The sequence below is a fragment of the Choloepus didactylus genome, chromosome 17, assembly GCF_015220235.1.
Source record: "Choloepus didactylus isolate mChoDid1 chromosome 17, mChoDid1.pri, whole genome shotgun sequence".
NCBI classification, from domain to species: Eukaryota; Metazoa; Chordata; class Mammalia; order Pilosa; family Megalonychidae; genus Choloepus; species Choloepus didactylus.
The window spans coordinates 47,363,554-47,384,692 of NC_051323.1; the positions used below are offsets into that span (position 1 = coordinate 47,363,554).

At 35.2% G+C, this 21,139-nt stretch overlaps 1 protein-coding gene and 1 long non-coding RNA gene across 3 annotated transcripts in view; both read right to left on the bottom strand.

Annotated features, from left to right (window-relative positions):
- CAMKMT (calmodulin-lysine N-methyltransferase) overlaps positions 1-21,139 on the bottom strand; it is a 499,328-nt gene that overhangs the window by 237,241 nt on the left and 240,948 nt on the right. The window lies entirely within an intron of this gene.
- The window catches only part of LOC119512541, a 205,304-nt gene continuing 189,383 nt past the window's right edge, over positions 5,219-21,139 (bottom strand). The window contains exon 4 of the long non-coding RNA XR_005212402.1: positions 5,219-5,230. This is a non-coding gene — a long non-coding RNA (uncharacterized LOC119512541). The remainder of the gene's footprint in view (positions 5,231-21,139) is intronic.

Genomic DNA, 21,139 nt, shown 5'->3' on the forward strand with positions numbered 1-21,139 from the left:
AGGGTAAGAACAAGGAATTAGGAAAGTGTTAATAAAGTGTTACAGGACAACTCTCTTCTCCACAAACTTTTTTCTGCTGTTCTCTTGAAGCCAATATAGATTAGGTGAAGAGGAAGTTTATTTTCCTTTTCCTTATTTCTCTGGGAATAGTCTATTCCTATTCATACTTTATGGTGTAGCTTGTTCCTGTAATACACTTGGGTCACCAACACCTACCTACATAGCCCATTCAGTAAGGCAGGAATTTGACAGACAGGAATTTGAATTAAGACAATGGTCTATGTTCTCCTTAGTTTTTATTGTAAAACGAAATTTTCTAAATTTTAACCCTGTGATTAATATTGTATTTTTTGACTATTAATTTCACCAAACTAAAAACCAGGGCTAAATTTCATTTGCCAGAAATAGTCTCCTTTCTGCTTTTAAAAATGTATTTTTCAATTTTATCTCCAAATAGAATGATTGGTGAGGTCCTATAAAATTGTTTGATCCAACTTCAGTTTGGGACAGAGTAAGAGATGCTTAAATGTTGTCTAGGCAGAAATGAGGCAATTCTAGGGGAGAAATACCATATGAAAAGACACAGGGACAACATTTATCTTGCAGCATGTCCGAGTCTTTGAGATAACAGGCCTGACCAGAAGAGATGGGACTTATTTCAGAACACTTAGAAATATAGGAGTTTAGCTTTGGAATAGGATGGGAGTAGAACGGCATGGCTTGGGGGAGGGAAGCAGATTCTGTAGGACTTTGAAGACCAGAAATGTTGAGACTGAATGTTACAGGCATACTTCAGAGATATTGTGGCTCAGTTCCAGACCACTGAAATAAAATGAATATCGCAATAAAGCAAGTGACATGAATTTTTGCTTCCCAGTGCATATAAAAGTTATATTTATACTATACTGTAGTCTATTAAGTGTGCAATAGCATTGTGTCCAAAGAATAGTTTTTAAATTAAGGTATAAACTTTATCACTAAACAGACGCTAACCATCATCTGAGCCTTCAACAAGTCATAATTTTTTGCTGGTGGAAGGTCTTGCCTTGATGTTGGTGGTTGCCAAAGATTGAGATGGCAATGGGCAATTTCTTCAAATAAGACAACAATGAAGTTTGCTGCATCAATTGGCTCTTCCTTTCACAAAAGATTTCTCTGTAGCATGTGATGTTGTTTGACAATGCTGTTTGACAGCATTTTACCCACTGTAGAACTTCTTTCAAAATTGGAGTTAATCCTCTCAAACTCTGCCAAACTGCTTTATCAACTATGTTCATGCAATATCTTAAATCCTTTGTTGTCATTTCAGGAATGTTCATAGCATCTTCACTAGGAGTAGATTCCATCTTAAGAAACCACTTTCTTGGCTCATCCACAAGAAGCAACTCCTCATCTGTTAAAGTTTTATTATGAGATTGCAGCAATTCAGTCACATCTGCAGCTACTTCTTCCACTGAAGTCTTAAACCCCTCAAAGTCATCCAGGAAGGTTGGAATAAACTTCTTCTGAACTCCTGTTAATGTTAACATTTTGACTTCCTCCTATGAATCATGAATGTTCTTAATGGCATCTAGAATGGTTAATCTTTTCCAGAAAGTTTTCAATTTACTTTACCCAGATCTATCAGAGGAATCACTCCCTAAGGCAGCTATAGCTTCATGAAATGTATTTCCTAAACAATAGGGCTTGAAAGTCAAAATGACTCCTTGATCCATGGGCTACACAATGGATGCTGTATCAGCAGTCATGAAAACATTAATCTCGTTGTACATCTCCTTCAGCGCTCTTGGGTGACCAGGTGCATTGTCAGTGACCAGTAATATTTTGAAAGGAATTTTTTTCTGAATAGTAGGTCTCAGCAGCAGGCTTAAAATATTCAGTAACCCATATTGTAAACAGATGTGCTGTCATCCAGTCTTTGTTGTTGCATTTATAGTGCACAGACAGAATAGATTTAGCATAATTCTTAAGGGCCCTAGGATTTTCAGAATTGTCAATGAGCATTAGCTTCAACTTAAAGTCACCAGATGCATTAGCTTCTAACAAGAGAATCAGCCTATCCTTTGAAGTCGGGCATTGAGTTCTCTCTAGCTATGAAAATCCTAGATGCCATCTTCTTCTGATAGAAGGCTCTTTCATCTACATTGAAAATCTGTTATTTGGTGTAGCCATCCTTCATTAATTATCTTAGCTAGATCTTCTGGATAACATGCTGTAGCTTCTTCATCAGCACTTGCTGCTTCACTTGCACTTTTATGTTATAGAGAAGGCTTCTTTCCTTAAACCTCATTAAACAAGCTTTGCTAGCTTCAAACTTTTCTTCTGCAGCTTCATCATCTCTCTTCGACTTCACAGAATTGAAGAGAGTTAGGTTCTTGCTCTGGATTAGGCTTTGGCTTAAGGGAATGTTGTGGCCAGTTTGATCTTCTATCCAGACCATTAAAACTTTTTCTATATCAGCAATCAGGCTGTTTTGCTTTCTCATCATTCATCTGTTCACTGGAGTAGCACTTAATTTTCTTCAATAAGTTTTCCTTTGCATTCACAACTTGGCTAACTGGCATAAGAGACATACCTTTCGACTTACCTCGGCTTTCGATATGCTTTCCTCACTAAGTTTAATCATTTCTAGCTTTTGATTTAAAGTGAGAGATGTGCAATGCTTCCTCTTTCACTTGACCACTTAGAGGCCTAATTTCAACATTATATTATATTGATTATATATTAATAATTGGTCTAATTTCAATATTATTGTATGTCAGGGAATAGGGGAGCCTGAGAAGCGGGAGAGAGATGGGGAACGGCCTGTCAGTGGAGCAGACAGAACGCACACAACATTTATCAATTAAATTTGCCATCTTGTATGGGCATGGTTCATGGCATCCCAAACAGTTACAAAATTACAAAGATCACTGCTTACAGATCACTATCACAAATATGATAAAATATTGTGAGAATTACTAAAACGTGACACAGAGTCATGAAATGTGGACATGCTGTTTGAAAAATGGTGCCGAGACTTGCTCAGTGCAGATTTGCTGCAAATCTTCTATTTGTAAAGAAACAGTATGTGCAAAGCACAATAAAGCTAAAAGTAATAAAATGACGTATGCCTATGTTGGTTAAAGGGACCTACTCTAGGTTTTTGCAAAGGAGAACAAAGAGAAGATTGGATTTGGAATCACAGAACTAGAAACAAATTGTAGTTCTATTACTTTGGGAGCCTTAGTTTTTGCTGACCATGAGAATGGGGTTAATGAGACTTACTTTACAGAATTAAATGAGATATGTATGGAAGTATCTACCAGGTAGCCTCGGTAAGGGCTAGATTCTTTTCCCTTCAAAGGAGTGACAGGGAGAAAATGATATGTCAAAAGATTTACCTGACAAGAGTACAGAAAATTAAGGGAAGTGACTGAAGTTTAAGAGAAAAATCAAAGTAATGGTACAGAAATGCAGGTTAAGATGACGAGAATGTGATAGTGAGAAGGAAAAGGAACTAAATCCTAGAGACATTCTTAAAAGAAAAATACCAAACTTCATGAAAAATTAGACAAAGATGATAAAAGTCAAAGTAATCTCAAGGTTTCTAGTATAGGCACTGGATAAAGGGTGATGGAAATAGAGTTTAATGTGGATGAACAAAGATGATGACTTTGGGTGTTTTCCTTTTTAATAATTTGGGTTTGAAGTAAAGGTAGGGCATCTAAGAGAATATGCAAGCAGGTGGTTAGGAATATATAATTGAGAGTTGAAGGCTGGAGCTTTCCAAGCCATTAACCCAGTGACAGATGAAGTTATTGAGCTAGTGAAATTTGTAATGAATAGAGGAGAGAAAAAGCTAATGTTGGGCCCAGAGCCACAAGGGTTATGATATTACCAGCACTCATACAAATAACCATACGTTTGTCAGAATCATCTTTCTAAAACAAATCTGATTTGACCCTCCCGATTAAAAACTTCATTGCCTTTGATGTCCAATCATAGAATACCACCCAAATCTTCACAATTGTAACTGTAGCCTACTTCCACACCTCTCCCTACCTGCTCTCTCTTTCCCAGTCTCTTTCCTTCTCCTTCTATCTCTCTTCTCCCTTTCCCACAAAACTCCTTACATATCCCAAAACATACCATATCTTCTGGGTCTGCATATACTATACCTGCAGGAGTAGTGGAATGAAAACAGTTTAAGAAGATTGTTTTTGCAGGGAAAAGGAAGAGAGTTTGTAGTATAATTTCCCTAACCTCCACCTCCAGCCATACTGAGATACTGCTATACATCTAATACTAAGTGTTAGCAGAATTGTACAGGAATTAGTACCATTGTGCACTGTTGGTAACAATATAAAATGATTCAACTAATTTATAAGAAACTGCCAAACTGTTTTCCAAAGTTAAACACATATTTACCATATAATCCAGCAATTCGACATATTTTCCCATGAGAAAATATATGACCATATAAAGACTTGTACATTGATGTTCATCACTTTATTCATAATTGCCCCAAACTAGAAAAACCTCAATTGTCAATCAACAGATAAATGAATAAACAGATTGTGGTACAGCCATACAATGGAATACTAATCGGCAATAAAAAGGAAAACTTCTACTAATGTATACAACATGAATGAATCTCAAAAACATTAGGATGAGCAAAAGAAGCTAGACATAAAGGGTATACACGATATGATTTCATTTATCTGAAACTCTAGAAAAGACAAATCTAATCTGTAGTGATAGAAATATCTGTAGTTGCCTGGGGCTAGGGGTAGGGGGCTGGGAATTAACTGGGAAAAGGTACAAAGGAATCTTTTTTGGTAATGCAAATGTTCTATATCTTAGTTGAGATGATTATGTGGTTGTCTACACTTGACCAAATTCATTGAAATATTCACTTATAATGTGTATATTTTATGTAAATTAAACCTCATTGATTTTAGAAGGTCCCTGTCCTGGAGGAACATAAAATTGATCTGATTTCTTATTGTAAAAAAATCTCTAGTGTCTTGAATTTTGTTTAGGCATACAATATCAAAGTGATAACTGCATTAAATAATTAATTATGTAATTAGTTGCTTAACATCTCACCGGTTCTCCATTATGAGCTCTTGGAGAGCATGGACTACATGTGTCTTGTTCACTCTGCTGTATCTGTTGCTTCCCAAATGTAGTAGGCACTCAATACTTGTTGAATGTCAAGTCCATTTCAATGAATGTTAAGTTCCTTCTGTACACAAAGCATAGTATTAAACAATGCAAGAAATATTAGAATAGGTCAGACATGAATATCTAATGTATTATAGGATAAGTACATAAATAAGAAATAGGAAAGTATTATATGTATTTTAGTCTTTTTTTGGGGGGGGGGTCAGGACAATTAGAATTCTAAAAAGATAACCATTAAAAAAAAAAAAGAAAACTACTCTGGTGCTCAGTGTTTATTTCAGCAGACATAAGACAAAGGAAAGGAATATGCACACAAATTTAGACTTCTCTTGAAAGCCTTGAAATTTCAGAAGCTAGGAGTTATTTATTTATTTATTTACTTAAAGCTATTTGCCAAGTTTAGGTGAGGAGTCTTATCTAATTCTTACCTACTTTAAAGATGTGTTCAAACGGGTGTTTTCTTTGGAACACATAGAAAAATAAACTATAAATAACTCAACTCCAAGTTACCTCCGCATGTAACGTTCATGTACTTCATCGATTCTCTCCTGAAACATGTGGGTAAAAGGGCACATATTTGTTTTTTTTTTTTTCTTCTTTTTTTTTTTTTCAATTAGGATTGTTCAGATACCGTACAATTAACCAAAGATCCAAAGTGTACAATCAGTTGCCCCTGGTACCCTCATACAGCTGTGCATCTATCACCACACTTAATTTTTGTTCAATTTTTAGAAACTTTTCATTACTCCAGACAAGAAATAAAATGAAAGATGGAAAAAAAAAAAGCAAAAAGAAAAAGAAAAGGAAACTCGAATCCTCCCATATCCCTAACCAACCCCCCTCAATTGTTGACTCGTAGTGTTGGTATAGTACATTTGTTACTGTTTATGAAAGAATGTTGAAATACTACAAACTGTAGTATATAGTTTGCAATAGGTATATATTTCTTCCCTATATGCCATATTTGGTTTTTTAAAAGTAAAAATAGAAAATATTTTTCAAGAAGGAAAAAAAGCAATGCCCAAAATTTAAGCATTGCAAAATTAAAGACCAAAAAGGAATGTGGGACCATTGGCCTTGCTTATAAAACTACCTGCTGTGTGTATGCCTTTAAAATACAGTGAGCAGGTTTAACGACTGGCCTCTACAAGCTCAGAAAGAAAGAGTGAGACTGCTTACCAGACACAGCTCAGGGGACTTGGAGATGTAGAACTTTGTGTAAGTGTCCTTTCATCTATACTGCTATTTGGAGATCTGAACCATCAGTTCTAACATGTTAATATTTTTACGGCATTGCACTGTTAGTAAGGTATACTCTCTAAATTCACCCTTTTCTTTTCAGACAGAAAAGAAACATATCTGTGGGATGACTTGAATATCAAAATAAGCTAAAGACTTTCCTTCCGTGCTTCCATGCAGGGCCAGAAAGGCCTGGTCCAGATATTGGGTTATGACGCCATGCCGTAGTTTCCTATCCTGGGTGGAATGACCCTCAAGTGCGAGAGAAAACAAGACCAAGGAAAATAACAAACGGCAAAAGAAACAACTTTGAAGAGTTTACCCACAGAAGTGGAACTTGCCACTAAAAACATTTAGATTTTTAAACAATAGTCACCATCTATAGATTTCACAAAGCTCTATGGACAATCTTTGAATAAAATAATTTCGTCTTTAAAAATAGTCCCATGTTAGACCGTGGCCTTTGAAATGTTCAGATAGCCTCTTCCTAGATGGATGAAGCCTCAGATCTTTCAATACATACATATGAATGGGTAGGTCAGGAAACCTAATAAGGTAGAGCAATAGAACATGATAAGAGTACGACTTATATTCAGAGGAAGTTGATTTAATTCCTAGCTCTGTGGGCTCCTGTGATTTTAGGCCTTTCTTTAGCTTAATCTAGGCCTCTATGTTCTTATCAGTAAAAGAATACTATTGGTCCTACCATCTTAACTGACTTCTTGTGACTACCCATTGTATGTAATAAAGATCTATACACATGTAAGATCCCATTATTATCAACTAGCTACAATAGGCTTTTTATTATTATATTCATGTGTAGAGTCAAACCTAGAAAAAGTTTCTGAAAACTTCTTTTAATCGCATCTGAAACATACTCGCACTGCCTAGTTTTCAGATTAGCTATATTCTGACACTTACGTAGTCAACCACAACCACAGCAAGTAGGATGGCATTTATCTTTTATAATAATACAAAGTGCTCAGTCATAAAGTAGGGTCACTGAAATAAGTAATAATCCCACAAGTGTCTAAGGTACAACCAGCAGGGTCCAGGTCAACAGGCAAGCAGCCAATAATTTGCCCAACAACACTGTTTCTTCTGCCCACAGCCTCTATCTACTGATTATACAATCAATACACCTCAGATGAGAAGAGCTAACAACTGACCCGGGCAGATCAATGATAGCAAATAAGCACTTCATGACAAAAAGTTTGATAATTACCATTCTGAAGCCGTGTAAATGTTGTTTCTATTGTAACAACATTCATGATGATACTGCTATGATTGCACTGTTATTATAGGTTTAATGTTAGGCAATCAAGCTACAGCGGTCTAGATATCAACAAACAGCATCAAAAGAAAACATCAAATTGTCCCTATTCTTTTGACACTGTAGCTGAGAAATTTTTCTATGTTAGTGGCCCTAAATGAACAATAAGTGACAATTTAGTGAAAAGCACTATTTTCACATCTTATGAAAGTCATGCAATATAGATTGATACAAGTATGATTATTTCTAAGACCACTTGAACCAGGGGATTAAAATAAATTCAGTCCTGTGACCAAGGTTTTTCCTTTCTTTTTTTTATACATACATCACTGAAAGATTTATATAAATTTTCTCTGTACTCATAATTTTTCAAGCATTAGTGCAGCCATAAGTATTGGGCACCTTGGCTTGATTTAATTATTATCGTTTCTAATACAGTACACTTTATTTTATTTTTGAGCTCTGATTGCTAGTTCATTCTCATTCATTAACATTTAGAAGAACTAGTCATTACTGGTTTTCAATAGCTGCTTGGGTTCCTATAAGCACTTAGAGTCTAAAACACAGAAATGGAAAACAGACATTTCAAAGGTAGAAGAAATCATGACTCCTAAAGGAAGGATACAAGAAGCCCTGGGTGCGTGGGCACTCAAGCACACAAATCCTTAACTTTCCCATTTGCTTTTTAAAAACCACAAGGAACCGGGTCTAAAAAAAAAAAGTAGGGCACCTCATTTCTGTAAGATACCTGCTCATATAGAAAAACTGGGGAGTGATTCCAAATGAAGGGCTTTTCAAAAGAATGGCAGTCCCTTGAACCATAATAAACATTTCTACAAGGGTATGTCTGACTTTCTATTTGTGCAATGCACATTTTTAATTGTCACTTCCATAAACACATCCCCTAGCTGCACCCAGACAGCAATAAAGTTACCCGGTCTCCACATCCCTGAGTAGCCAAATCCCTCACTGTCTGGGATAAATCAGTCACCGTTCCATGTAGATAAGAGATATAGAGGGGAGGAAGGGGGCAATGGTAAAGAGTTTGTCAATAGCTCAGAGAGAAAGGACAAAACAAAAATCTTTCATGGGCAGCAGTGCGAGCAAGATTTTCAGCATGCTCAGGGGTTGCCGTTAAATGTCTTTCAGCAGCATTCTCTTTCTTTCCATGCAGCTTCTACCTCGCAATAGAGTCAAAGAATGTGATGTATATTAAAATGCTTTGCCTCTCAGATGGGGTTCATTTTTATTCAGGGACAATTTTGCTGACTGACAGGTAAGTGTTTGGTGCTGAAATTGGACCTGAATAAGAGCTTTGCATTTCATTTGCTCCATTACACCAGTGCATGAATTACTGGGCTTCCGCACTGGCATCTTTCCATTGCTTTCAAATATCTGACATGAGCAAAATGACTCATCTGACATTTCATGTAACAAATTTGTTCCAAAAAGAATAGAACATTATTACACTATTTTATATATGTGGTTACTACAACCTTCCACCCTAATCTGACCATAAATTTTAAGTGTATAAATAGTAGCTGATATCAGTTTAAGAAAACACACTGCCAGTGACAGCTGTAAAATATTACGGCAAGAAATAGGTATGCTTTTTCATATTATGATCCCACTGTCACTTCAACCTATTTCCTGAAGTGTTAGCAAACTTCAATCAAAAATGTAGCTTTATATTTTGGTTTCATTTTCACAACTGAGTAAACTTTGAGGCAATATTTATTCCAATGCACTGAGTCAACTCTTTAACTTTTAATCAGTTGCTTTAATGTGTGTTCATCTTTCTTATAAAAACATACTTCTTTATCTACAAGAGAACTATTCGAGTCAGAGTTAAGAGGCCTGTATCAAATGATCATTCACAGTCCTTAATACTACTGTTTGCTTGCTAGTACATTTGGTCTTCAAATCTTTCTAGCTCTCATTTTCCCTTTGAGTGCTTTTTTGAAGGCAACAACTATAAAGACCATGACTCCCAACTTTAAGATATCTGACACTAACACCACACCCAATTAGGAAGTTATTTCAATTCTTTACGAAAGGCCAGTGCTGTCCTAGAGAGCTTTCCTCCAGGCAGAGGATTGGGAGAGAAAGAATTCCTCAGCTTTATGACTCAGCCAGGAGTTATTCCCACCTCTTCACTTAAAAATACCTCAGTGACACATTACAATCTGCACCCAAAGCTGAAGATCACAGATCTACACTCAAAGACGGGTTTTTCTAGGTGACATTATAACATTTCATAAAGTAGCAGCATAATTATGTGACAGCAAAATTTAAAATATCATGTTCACTGTAAGTATGAATACATCAAATTAATACAGTATTATTTCCATATGAAATTATTAGCTTCATTATTGTTATGTAATGGTATTTTCTTTAATAAATGTTCTCTTTGGTAAATGTTAAAGTAATTTATATTATGGTATATCCTTCTTAATGTTAATTTATCTTCAAGCATTATTCATATACTAAATTTATATATAGAGCAATAATTTTAAAAAAGAGTCTTTCAATAAGCCTCATTACTTTTGTCATTATAACTCATCTGTATTTCAAAAAAAAAAAAAAAAAAGCATCTGGGAATTCATAGCATTTCCCTGGATTCATTCAACTAGAATGCTTACAGAAAGCTATTATAGATTTGAATTGTGTACCTCTGAGGAAATGATATTAAGAAATGGTCCAAGAAAGTAAATCTTTTAGATATAAACTCCTTGAAAACAGGTCAAGCATCTAACATTGTACCTGGCATTTTTTTTCCCACAGAAACTGAATGCAGTATTTTTGTCTTGGTTATCATTAGTGCTGAAGCTGTGGGCACTTTTAAGTGTCAATGATAATCTTTTGGGTTGTGTTTCTAAAACGGGCGTGAGGCTATCTCTGAGCAAATCATAAGCACTAAGTCTATAAGTACTAGAGAGTAATAGTACAATTATTATTCTTGACCCTCTTTCTCACTAATCCTAACATGTTACTCCTCAGGCCTGTATAATCTCACTGATCACATTCTCCTCCCCTGCTCAAATGTTTGTGAAGTGTTTGATAGCATTTAACTCTGAAGTCACAAAATTACACATTGACTTTGACCAGTGATCACACTCATGCAGGCCTCTGAGTTAGTCAAACAAGCTTTTACTTTTCTCACAACAAATATTCTCCACCAAACATCACCCTGCTTCCTCATTTCCAGCAGATGACTACTTCCCAATTTACTGAACTATATAGAGAACACTGAGCACTAGTATCATAACTGCTATTCTCTTTGCTTCAGATTACTTGCATCTTCCTTTGCTTCAGTCTCTCCCCACTTCTATCAATGCTGTTGCTCTTATCCATTCTGATTACCTGTGAGTCCTGCTCCAACATTTGTGCCCTCTCTAGGTTTTACTTCTCCACAGGTATGCTCAGAACTTCTGGATCTGGGTATAATAGGTCCCCAGGAAAGGAGCTACCTTATGGCTACCTTAGAGTCTGATACATACTTTGCAAGTATTCAACAAATACTTGTTGGAAAAATAAATGGATGATTAAATATTAAACAAGATCCTATAAGGGTTTTTGTGCTGTGTAAGGCCATGTGGGGGTGGGGGTGGAGCAAAATTTGCAGGAGTAAGAATGAATCTAACAACAATAGGTAAGACCTATGTGAAGATAAACAAAATGTTATTGAAGACATAGAAGACCTAACTGAATAGAGACATACCATGTTCCTAAATGGGAACATTCAATATTGTAATGTCAGTTTACCACCAAATTAACCTATACATCAATGCAAACTCAATCAAAATGACATCCAGGTGTTTTTTTTTTTTTTTTAATTGAACAAGATTCAAATGTTCACTGGAATAATGAATGAATAAAACAGTCAAAAATGAAAAGATAAGCTGCAAATAAAATCAGAAACAAGAGGGGGTGTGTTACTATAGACTCCAAAGAAATAAAAAAGATCATAAGAGATTACTATGAACTGTATGCCAACAAACTAGACAACTAGATAAAATGGACAACTTCTTAGAAATACACAAACAAACTACACTGACTTGAGAAGAAACAGAAGACTTCAACAAACCAATCACAAGTAAAGAGATTGAATTAGTCATCAAAAACCTACTAACAAAGAAAAGTTCAGGATCAGATGGCTTCACAGGTGAATTTTCCCAAGTATTCCAAGAAGAATTAATACCATTCCCGCTCAAACTCTTCCAAAAAATTGAAGAAGAGGGAACACAACTTAACTCATTCAATAAAGCCAACATTACCCTAATGCCTAAACCAGATAAGGATACTATAAGAAAAGAAAACTTCAGACCAATCTCTCTAACAAATATAGATGCAAAAATCCTCAACAAAATACTTGCAAATTGAATTCAACAGCATATTAAAAAAAATTATACACCATGACCAAGTCGGTTTTATCCAAAGTATGCAAGGTCCAGTTCAACACAAGAAAATCAATTAACATAATACACACATTAACAACTCAAAAAGGAAAAACCACATGATCATCTTGATTGGCGCAGAAAAGGCATTTGACAAAATTCAGCATCTTTTCATGATAACTTCGAAAGGTAGGAATTGAAGGAAACTTCCTCAACATGATAGAGGGCATGTTATAAAAAATCCACAGCTAACATCATACTCAATGGTGAGAGACTGAAAGCTTTACCTCTAAGTTCAGGAACAAGTCAAGGATGCCCCTGTCACCACTGCGATTCAACATTTGCTAGAAGTTCTAGCTAGAGCAATTAGGCAAGAAAAAGAAATAAAAGGTATCCAAATTGTAAAGGAAGAAGTAAAACTTCATTATTTGCAGATGACATGATCCTATATTTAGAAAATCCTGGAAAAAAACAAAACAAAACAAAACAACAAAGCTACTTGAGCTAATAAACAAGTTCAGCAAAGTGGTAGGATACTAGATCAACACACAAAAATCAGTGGTGTTTCTATACACTAGTAATGAGCTGTCAGAGGAGGTAATCAAGAAGAACATTCCATTTACAATAGCAACTAAAAGAATCAAATATCTAGGAATAAACTTAACCAAGAACGTAAAGGACTTGTACACAGAAAACTATAAAACATTGCTAAAAGAAATTAAAGACCTGAATAAATGGCAAGACATTCTGTGTTCATGGATTGGAAGGCTAACTGTCATTAAGATGTCAATTCTACCCAGATTGATCTACAGATTCAATGCAATCCCAATCAAAATTCTAACAGACTATTTTTCAGAAATGGAAAAGCTAATTATCAATTTTATTTGGAAGAGTAAGGGGTCTCGAATAGCTAAAAACATCTTGAAAAGGAAGAATGTAGTGGGAGGTATGACACTTCCTGACTTTAAAGCATATTATAAAGCCACAGTGGTTAAAACACCATGGTGCTGGCATAAAGATAGATACATTGATTAATGGAATAGAATTGAAAGTTCAGAAATAGATCCTCAGATCTATGGTCAATTGATTTTTGACAAGGCTCCAAAGACCACCCAACTGAGACAGAACAGCCTCTTCAATAAATGGTATTAGGAGAACTGGATATCCATGAAGAAAGGAATGAAAGAGGACCCCTATCTCGTACCCTATAAAAATATTAACTCAAAATAGATCAAAGACCTAAATATAAGAACCAATATCATAAAACTCCTAGAAGAAAATGTAGGGAAACATCTCCAATATCTAGTGATAGGTGGTAGTTTCTTAAACTTTACACCCAAGCACAAGCAATGAAAGATAAAGCAGGTAAATGGAAGCTCCTCAAAATCTAATACTTCGGTGCTTCAATGGACTTTGTCAAAAGGGCGAAAAGGCAACCACCTCAAAGGGAGACAATATTTGGAAACCACAAATATTTTCCAAATATGATAAGGGTTTGATATCCAGTATATATATAAAGAAATCCTACAGTTCAACAATAAAAAGACAAACAATCCAATTAAAAAATGTGCAAAAGACATGAATAGACATTTTTCTGAAGAGAAAATACAGATGGCTAAAAAGCACAAGAAAAGATATTCGCCTTCACTAGCTATTAGGCAAATGCATCTCAAAACCACAATAAGATATCTCACACCTATAAGATTGTCCGTTATTAAGCAAACAGGAAACTACAAGTGTTGGAGAAGATGTGGAGAAATTGAAACACTTAATCAATGCTGGTGGAAATGTAAAATGGTACAGTCACTGTGGAGGATGGTTTGGTGGTTCTTCAGGAGATCTTACAACCCAGCAATCCCGCTACTTGGGATATACCCAGAAGATGTGAAAGCAGGGCTGCTAACAGACTCCTGAACATTGACATTCACAGCGGCATTATTCACAACTGCCAAAAGTTGGAAACAACACGTGTCCATCAACAGATGAATGGATAAACAAAACGTGGTATATGGTGGAATATATTATTCAGCGGTAAGAAGGAATGAACTCCTGGAGCACATGAAAAACATGGATGAACCTTGAGAACATTATGTTAAGTGAAATAAGTCAGAGACAAGAGGACAATATTGTATGGTCTCATTGATATGAACTAATTACAATATGTAAACTCATAGACATAAAATAGAGAATACAGATTACCAGGATATAGAATGAGGCTGAAGAATGGGGAGCGGTTGCTCAATACATACAGAATGTTTAACTAGGTTGAACTTAAACGTTTGGCAATGGATAGAGGTGATGGTATCACATTATTGTGAGAATAATTAACGGTGCTGAATGGTGGGTGAATGTGGTGGAAACGAGAAGGGGAAGTTTAGAGTCATGTATGTCACCAGAAGGAAAGCTGGAGGTTGAAACATGGGAATGTATAACACAGTGAATCTTGTGGTAGACAATGCCCATGATTAACTGTATAAATATTAAAATGTTCTTTCATAAACTAGAACAAATTTATGACACTATTACAAGGAATTAATAATAGAGGGGTTTATGGGGAAAATGTACCTATTGCAAACTATGGACTATAGTGAACAGTAATATTTTAATACTCTTTCATTAACAATAAGAAATGGACTATACCAATACTATGGGTCAATAATGGGGGGGATGGATGATAATAGGTATGGGAAGATTTGGGTTTTATTTTTTATTTTTATTGGTTTTCTGGAATAATGAAAATGTTGTAAAATTCTAAAATTGATCATGGGGTTGTATGTACAACTATGTGATGATACTGTGAAGCCAGTGATTGTATACTTCGGATGGTTTGTATGGTAAATGAATATATTGCAATAAAACTGCGTTAAAAAAAAGTCAAAAGATACAAATAGAAAAATAATGAGGGAGGACCTGCCCTACCAGAAATCAAAACATCCTATAAGCATACAGTAATTAAAGCAGAAACTGACATAAATCTCTAATACAGAATAGAGCATCAAGAAAGAAACACACTTACCTATGTAGATATAGTATATGATAAAGGTAGTATTTCAAAACAGTGAGGAAAAGATGAACTATGTAATACATTCTGTTTGAACAAATGGATAACCATATAGAAAAAACAGAATTAGAATCTTATACACAAAACCAAATTCCAGATGGGAATCATATTTTAAAAGTTTACATTCAGTATTTGAAGAAAATCTGAGAATATTTCTATAATCTTATGATTGAGACAACCTTCTCAAGACAAAAGCCAGAAGTCTTAAAGAAAGCAATCCATACAGAACATTAAAAGATAAGATAGGTGAGGAAAAATATTTGATGCATATATAGCAAGCCAGGCATGGGCTTTCATGACTTCATGCCTTTTTTCCCCACTGTTCCTTTATTTAAGCCAGGACGGATTAGGCTGGCCATTGGCTAAATATCCTTTTTACTTTCCTAATAACCTCACCTTTGCTCCTGCTTTCCCTTCATCTATACACGTCAAAACCTTTCTGGTCCTTCAAGTTTTATCTCAAATGTACCTCCTTATGAAATCATTCCCTTAACTCCCTTCCACCCCAAACCAGAAAATAATCTACCTCAGAATTTCCACAGATTTATTCACTTTAGCTGTGCTATTGCAAAATGCTGTCTTAGACTTAGGCTCACTAAAGGCCTAGATTGGGTCTTTTTTATTTTTATGTTCTCCACAGGTCTCAGCAAATTCTATTTTGGTGTTTTCCAAAGTGGGATATATACTGCTAGTGGTATAAAAGAAGGATGAGCACTTTTTATTTAAAAAGTTATATTCTTTCATGATTATTTTCTATTTATAAGAAGTGAAATTAATTTTCTCTTTCAGTAGTGATGTGAGACTTTTAAAATAAGTTAATTTAAATTTAAAAAGTGAATAAAAAAGAATTAATATTTTAAAATAGCAGAAAAATGTGGATTTGGTAATAATTCATGAAAGCAATTCATGAGTGTAATTCATGAATGAGTGAAATGTCAAAAACAATGGTTCTAATGAGTTCTTTCCTAAGTTGATGTTACCTCCATAAGTATAAGCTCTGCTTTTATTTGATTTTTTTTTATTCATACCCCCAAATCATGTCAAAGAATACCTTAGTTAGATTCTAATATTCATATTAGTTATGAATAACTGTGCAAATAAATGAATCCCACTACTATACACATGTAGCTTTACAAAGTACTTCTTTGTTATTAATCCTTAGAAATAAGAGAATACACAGAATTGTTGCATACTGATTTAAAACAATTTATATGATACCTAGCTAAAACTGTGAAATAACAAGACTAGATTTAAACTAAGACATCTTTTAGTTGGATTTGCATAGACCTAGGTCTGTGTGTGTTTATTTGAACACATAGCAAAACTCAATTGTTATCCTAATGGGACAAATTCTTTCTTCCCTAGAGTCTTAAGGAGAACCCCTCATCTTGTACCTCAACTCTACAAATTCTTTATTTTTTGGGGAAAAAAAAAAACACAACAAAACCACTTTGGGTAAAGACTACATCTTTCTGTATCACTGTACAAATCTACCTCTCTTCAGATCTTATCTCTAAAATCCATTAGGTCTGGATTTTAACTATCAAGTCGAGTTCCCCCCAAAGATTGCATTAAACAGTTTTGTTTGTTGATCCCAATGTCTCTTGACATTGTTCTCAATCTAAGCAATCAGATTATCTAATCTCTAGTTCAAAATGATTATTTGTATCAATAAATGCCTGTCTAAAAGTACAACAGCTCTAAAATACTGTAAACAGTATTTTGAAGCTAAAATATGCACCAATACTTTGACATCCTACCAATCCCTGATGATCTTCTTAAAACACAGTCCCCAAATTTGTGCTTTCATAACCTAAGTGGAATCACATTATACAGTATTACAGATTGTTTGCAAAGTAGCCTGTGGCCTGTTTTTCTTGGCCTGTTTGGTTTTGCTTTTAATCTTTTAAAAAAGTAGAATTATTCACAGTGATCTAAATTACGCAACTCTGAACAAGCTTGAAGCACAAACTGATACGAACAGCTATCAGCATTAGCTGTTTCCATAATACGTTGCTCCAGCTGTTGTTAGTATCGATACCGGTAACAATATATGCTTATATAGATCTACTTGCACAGAACTTTCTTCCCCCATGTAAATGAGTAGATTGCTCCATTATGAGACTCAGATAACAGTATTTTGTTAAATTCTTGGAATGCAATTGTTTGAAAGAAGATGATAAATCTATTCCTCTAACAGATTTAGTATTGCCACAGGGATTTCATTATAGTTCAGTCATAAATTAATTACACAGTAGATTTATTCATCTATCATTCTCCCATAACAAGTCTGATCATGATTGCTTTGTATGTCTCCATTTGGCACACTGGGGTTTTAGTCATTTAACAGAATTATTTATTAATCAGGCATATATTGCATAGGATTTAAAGGAACTCTGGGTCTGATACAGAGTGGTGCATTAGATCTATCATTAGGATTATTTTTATTTCAAATATTCATTTCAATGGGCCTATTGTATTTGGGGAAAATACTACTTATAAGATGGATATTTTCCCTTAAATACATTTATCCTACCTTTATGAAATACCTGATATGGGGATAATCCAGTTAAAAAGCAAAAAAATTAACTATGTAGCATTCCTCTGAATTTGGTATTAGAGAAAAAGTGTTTCTATGTTAACACCTGACAAACGAATAATCCTAGTTAAGAAATAAAATTCTCCTTGATCAAAGGGTCAACTTTAAAAAAAAAAGATAACCAACAACTACAAACCTACACACAAATAAAATCTTCCAATTGCTATGAAATCCACATCATCATCAGATCGATTATCAGGCCATTTTGCTCTATACCAGAGAAAAATTGTCATTGCAACAAGGAACATTTTATTTGAAGAGTAAGTGAGAAATGACTGCACATGACACTAAAGCACAGAGAGGAAATTGAGGAAAGAATTGCAATGCCTGGGGCCCAAGCTTCTACTTTCTATTGATGAATACACTCCTAAACATTCTAACCCATATCTATAGTACTAGCCATAACCTCCACAAAGAGAAAGATGGGAAACAGAAGAAACAGGATGAGAGAGAATGACAGAGGCATGGAAAAAAAGAAAAACCATAAAATTTGAGAATTGGAAGGGATTTTATAGAATTACTGAGGGAGAGTAACAATAGTAATAATATATAGATTGGGGATGTAACGTTACTAAACAAAATTCAGTTTAAAATAGGAAAAAAATGAATATGACTGAGAATCATTTGAAATGAATATATTCCATTGGATTACAAATGCAAATTTAGTGAAATAACTCCAAGAAAATACCATTCCTATAATAAGCTGTAAAAAAACCTATGTTATTTGCATCTTGATTTGTAGATCTTTACCTTGTAAACAGAAATATTGCAAGTAACTGAACTTAGAACTTTTGAAAATGAAAAACATTTATTTTGAAGCCGTGAGATGACATTATCACCAGTTATTAATAGTTTTCCTACTGAGTTGTTTCTAGGCACAATTGCTCCATGAATAAATATCACAGGACAGTGATGATTTTTATTCATAAGACAGAGTCTCTTGGAGAACACTAAGTTTGGCGCTCTACCTGTTTAGTATTAACTCAAATAATTCAGAAACTGAGGTAAGATGGCCAGAGCAGTTAGGTGAAATACTAAGACTGCCCTGGAGACTGGCATTTCAACCCACATCATCACATCTAAGCCAGGAGCCAATCATTCTATCTTTAAAATATATCTTGAATGCTACCACCTTCACCCAGGTCAAGGTGCTGATCTGGGCTTCTGCCTCTTGGAATCCACGTGCCTTTTCTGCCCTAGTCCTTTGTGCATTCTAATCAGAGGGTTCTTTAGAAGTACTAGGCTGTGCATGTTATTTCTCCAGGTTTTCACCCTTCAGTGCTATCCCATTGCATTAAGGATAAAGACAAAAACTGTGCCATAGCCCATAAGGTTCTGCACAATCTGAGCCCTTCTCTTTTCTCTCTAGACACAGTGGGTTTTTTAAACCATTCCTTTAGAACCAATCTCCTGGCTACCTCAAGGGCTTTGCACATGCTCTTCCTGCTGTCTAGAATACTTTACCCCTAACCCCTTTCACCTCTGTCTCCAATGCATCCTTTAGATTTAAACTTAACTGTTAGTTCCTCAGGAGGTGTTCCCTGATTATTTCACTTCCACCCCAGTAGTTAGACTTTTCTACTACAAGCTCTAACAGCAACCTTTATCACCATTGCAATTAAAAAATTCATTAACCTCTGTCTTCCTGGCTTACTTATAGACTCTATGAGGGCAGGAACATTATTTTGTCTCATTCACCAGTGTTCCTAGTGCTAAGTAAGCACTCAATAAATATCTGCTGAATGAATGACTGTGACTTGAAAGTACATGTGTGCTTGTAACCTTTCCCTGTGCTTGTAACCTTTCCCTGACTCTATTACAAGGATTTACATTGGAGAGAAGTTAGATGTTTCAAGACTCTCCCAAATGGACATAATTTTCCATCACAATTGATAGCTGTTGTTCCGTGCAGTGCTCAGGGCAGAAATACAAGTATTCTTGCTAGGCAGACATCATGTCCACACTGAGGTCACCCACAGCTCTGTGGTCCTGTGGAGACCATTTTAATATGTCACTGACTGATGGTTGGATTGCATATGTCACATAAGTCTGACAGAAGGGCTGAATTAATGTTAATTAGGACAATCAGAGTTCTTTGGATAACCTAAGGCTGAATCAGTACTACTAAAAGAGCTGCAGGGGAAAAAAAAAAAACACTAGAATTTCTGTTCATCCATTATATCATTCCAGTAATTCCATACTGAGAACAGGAGATTTGATACTCTTTACAAACACACAGAGTAATCTGTTGATCAACGGGAAACTCCTATAAACAGAATTTTCTATGGTAACTGTCCTTCTCCCTCAAGCATCTGAATTTGGCTATACAATGATACTCCAATTCTGCTTTGTGCTCCCCTAAGTGTTGAACCCTAGACTCCTGTCTTCCTGAGAAGTTGTACAGAAATACAGTTCAGGGCCTACTTCCTTATGGTCATATTAATATTAATCCTTATTATAACAGAGTCAACTGAGATGCTTTTGCATGTGTTTTCAGTTTCTTAATTTTTTCCAATTAAAAGTATTTTCTGACTGATTGTCCTTATACAATTCCCCAAACCAAATCTACTCAAGCAGAGTATGTATGTATGTTTTCAGTTTCTTAATTTTTTCAAATTAAAAGTATTTTCTGACTGATTATCCTTATACAATTCCCCAAACTGAATCTACTCAAGCAGAGTTCTCAGACTGCCAGTTGAAAGGCCTAGATTTGTTGTGATTCTGCTACAACTTCTTAACCTGCTTTTCTACAGCTAATTAAAAAAAAAAAAAAAAAAAGTTAACATTATGCTTTGCTGCTATGGTGAAGAAGGCTGCTTGATCTTTCCACCACCAACTAGAAGTCCCCACCGTGGCCTTGTGATTCATAGGCCTTTAAGACTGCCCCAAGTGAGTCAAACAATAGCTCATGAAGGATCCAGCAGCCAAACTGAAAAGAAATTCCAAATTCTGCCCCAGAAGGACTAATTGAACTTAGCAATTTGTTCTTTTTCATAAAAATCTACTTGTAGTACCTTTTTGTATTACAACAATAAGCTACCATGTGGATTGCTGCAGAATTCTGGAATAAAGCCAGAATAACAACAGCACTTTTTCTTTAGGAATAAGACCCATATGCCAAAATTTATCTAGAAACTCAATTTGGTTTGCTGCTTCATCATGCTAGGAGAATAACTACAAAATTATATTGTAGTTCATTATGTCCAGGGAGATCCCAATTTATTATGATTCATGCTAGAGTAGTACAGTAGCCTCAGCAATGGCTACTGCTGCATGGAGATGCAATAATAGTTATGAGTGGATCATAATACTATACTTGGGTCTTGCAAATGTTTGACATGAAATATTCAACAGCTGGTAGAGATAATCTGTAATCTTCAATTCCTTTTTAGGCTCATCTA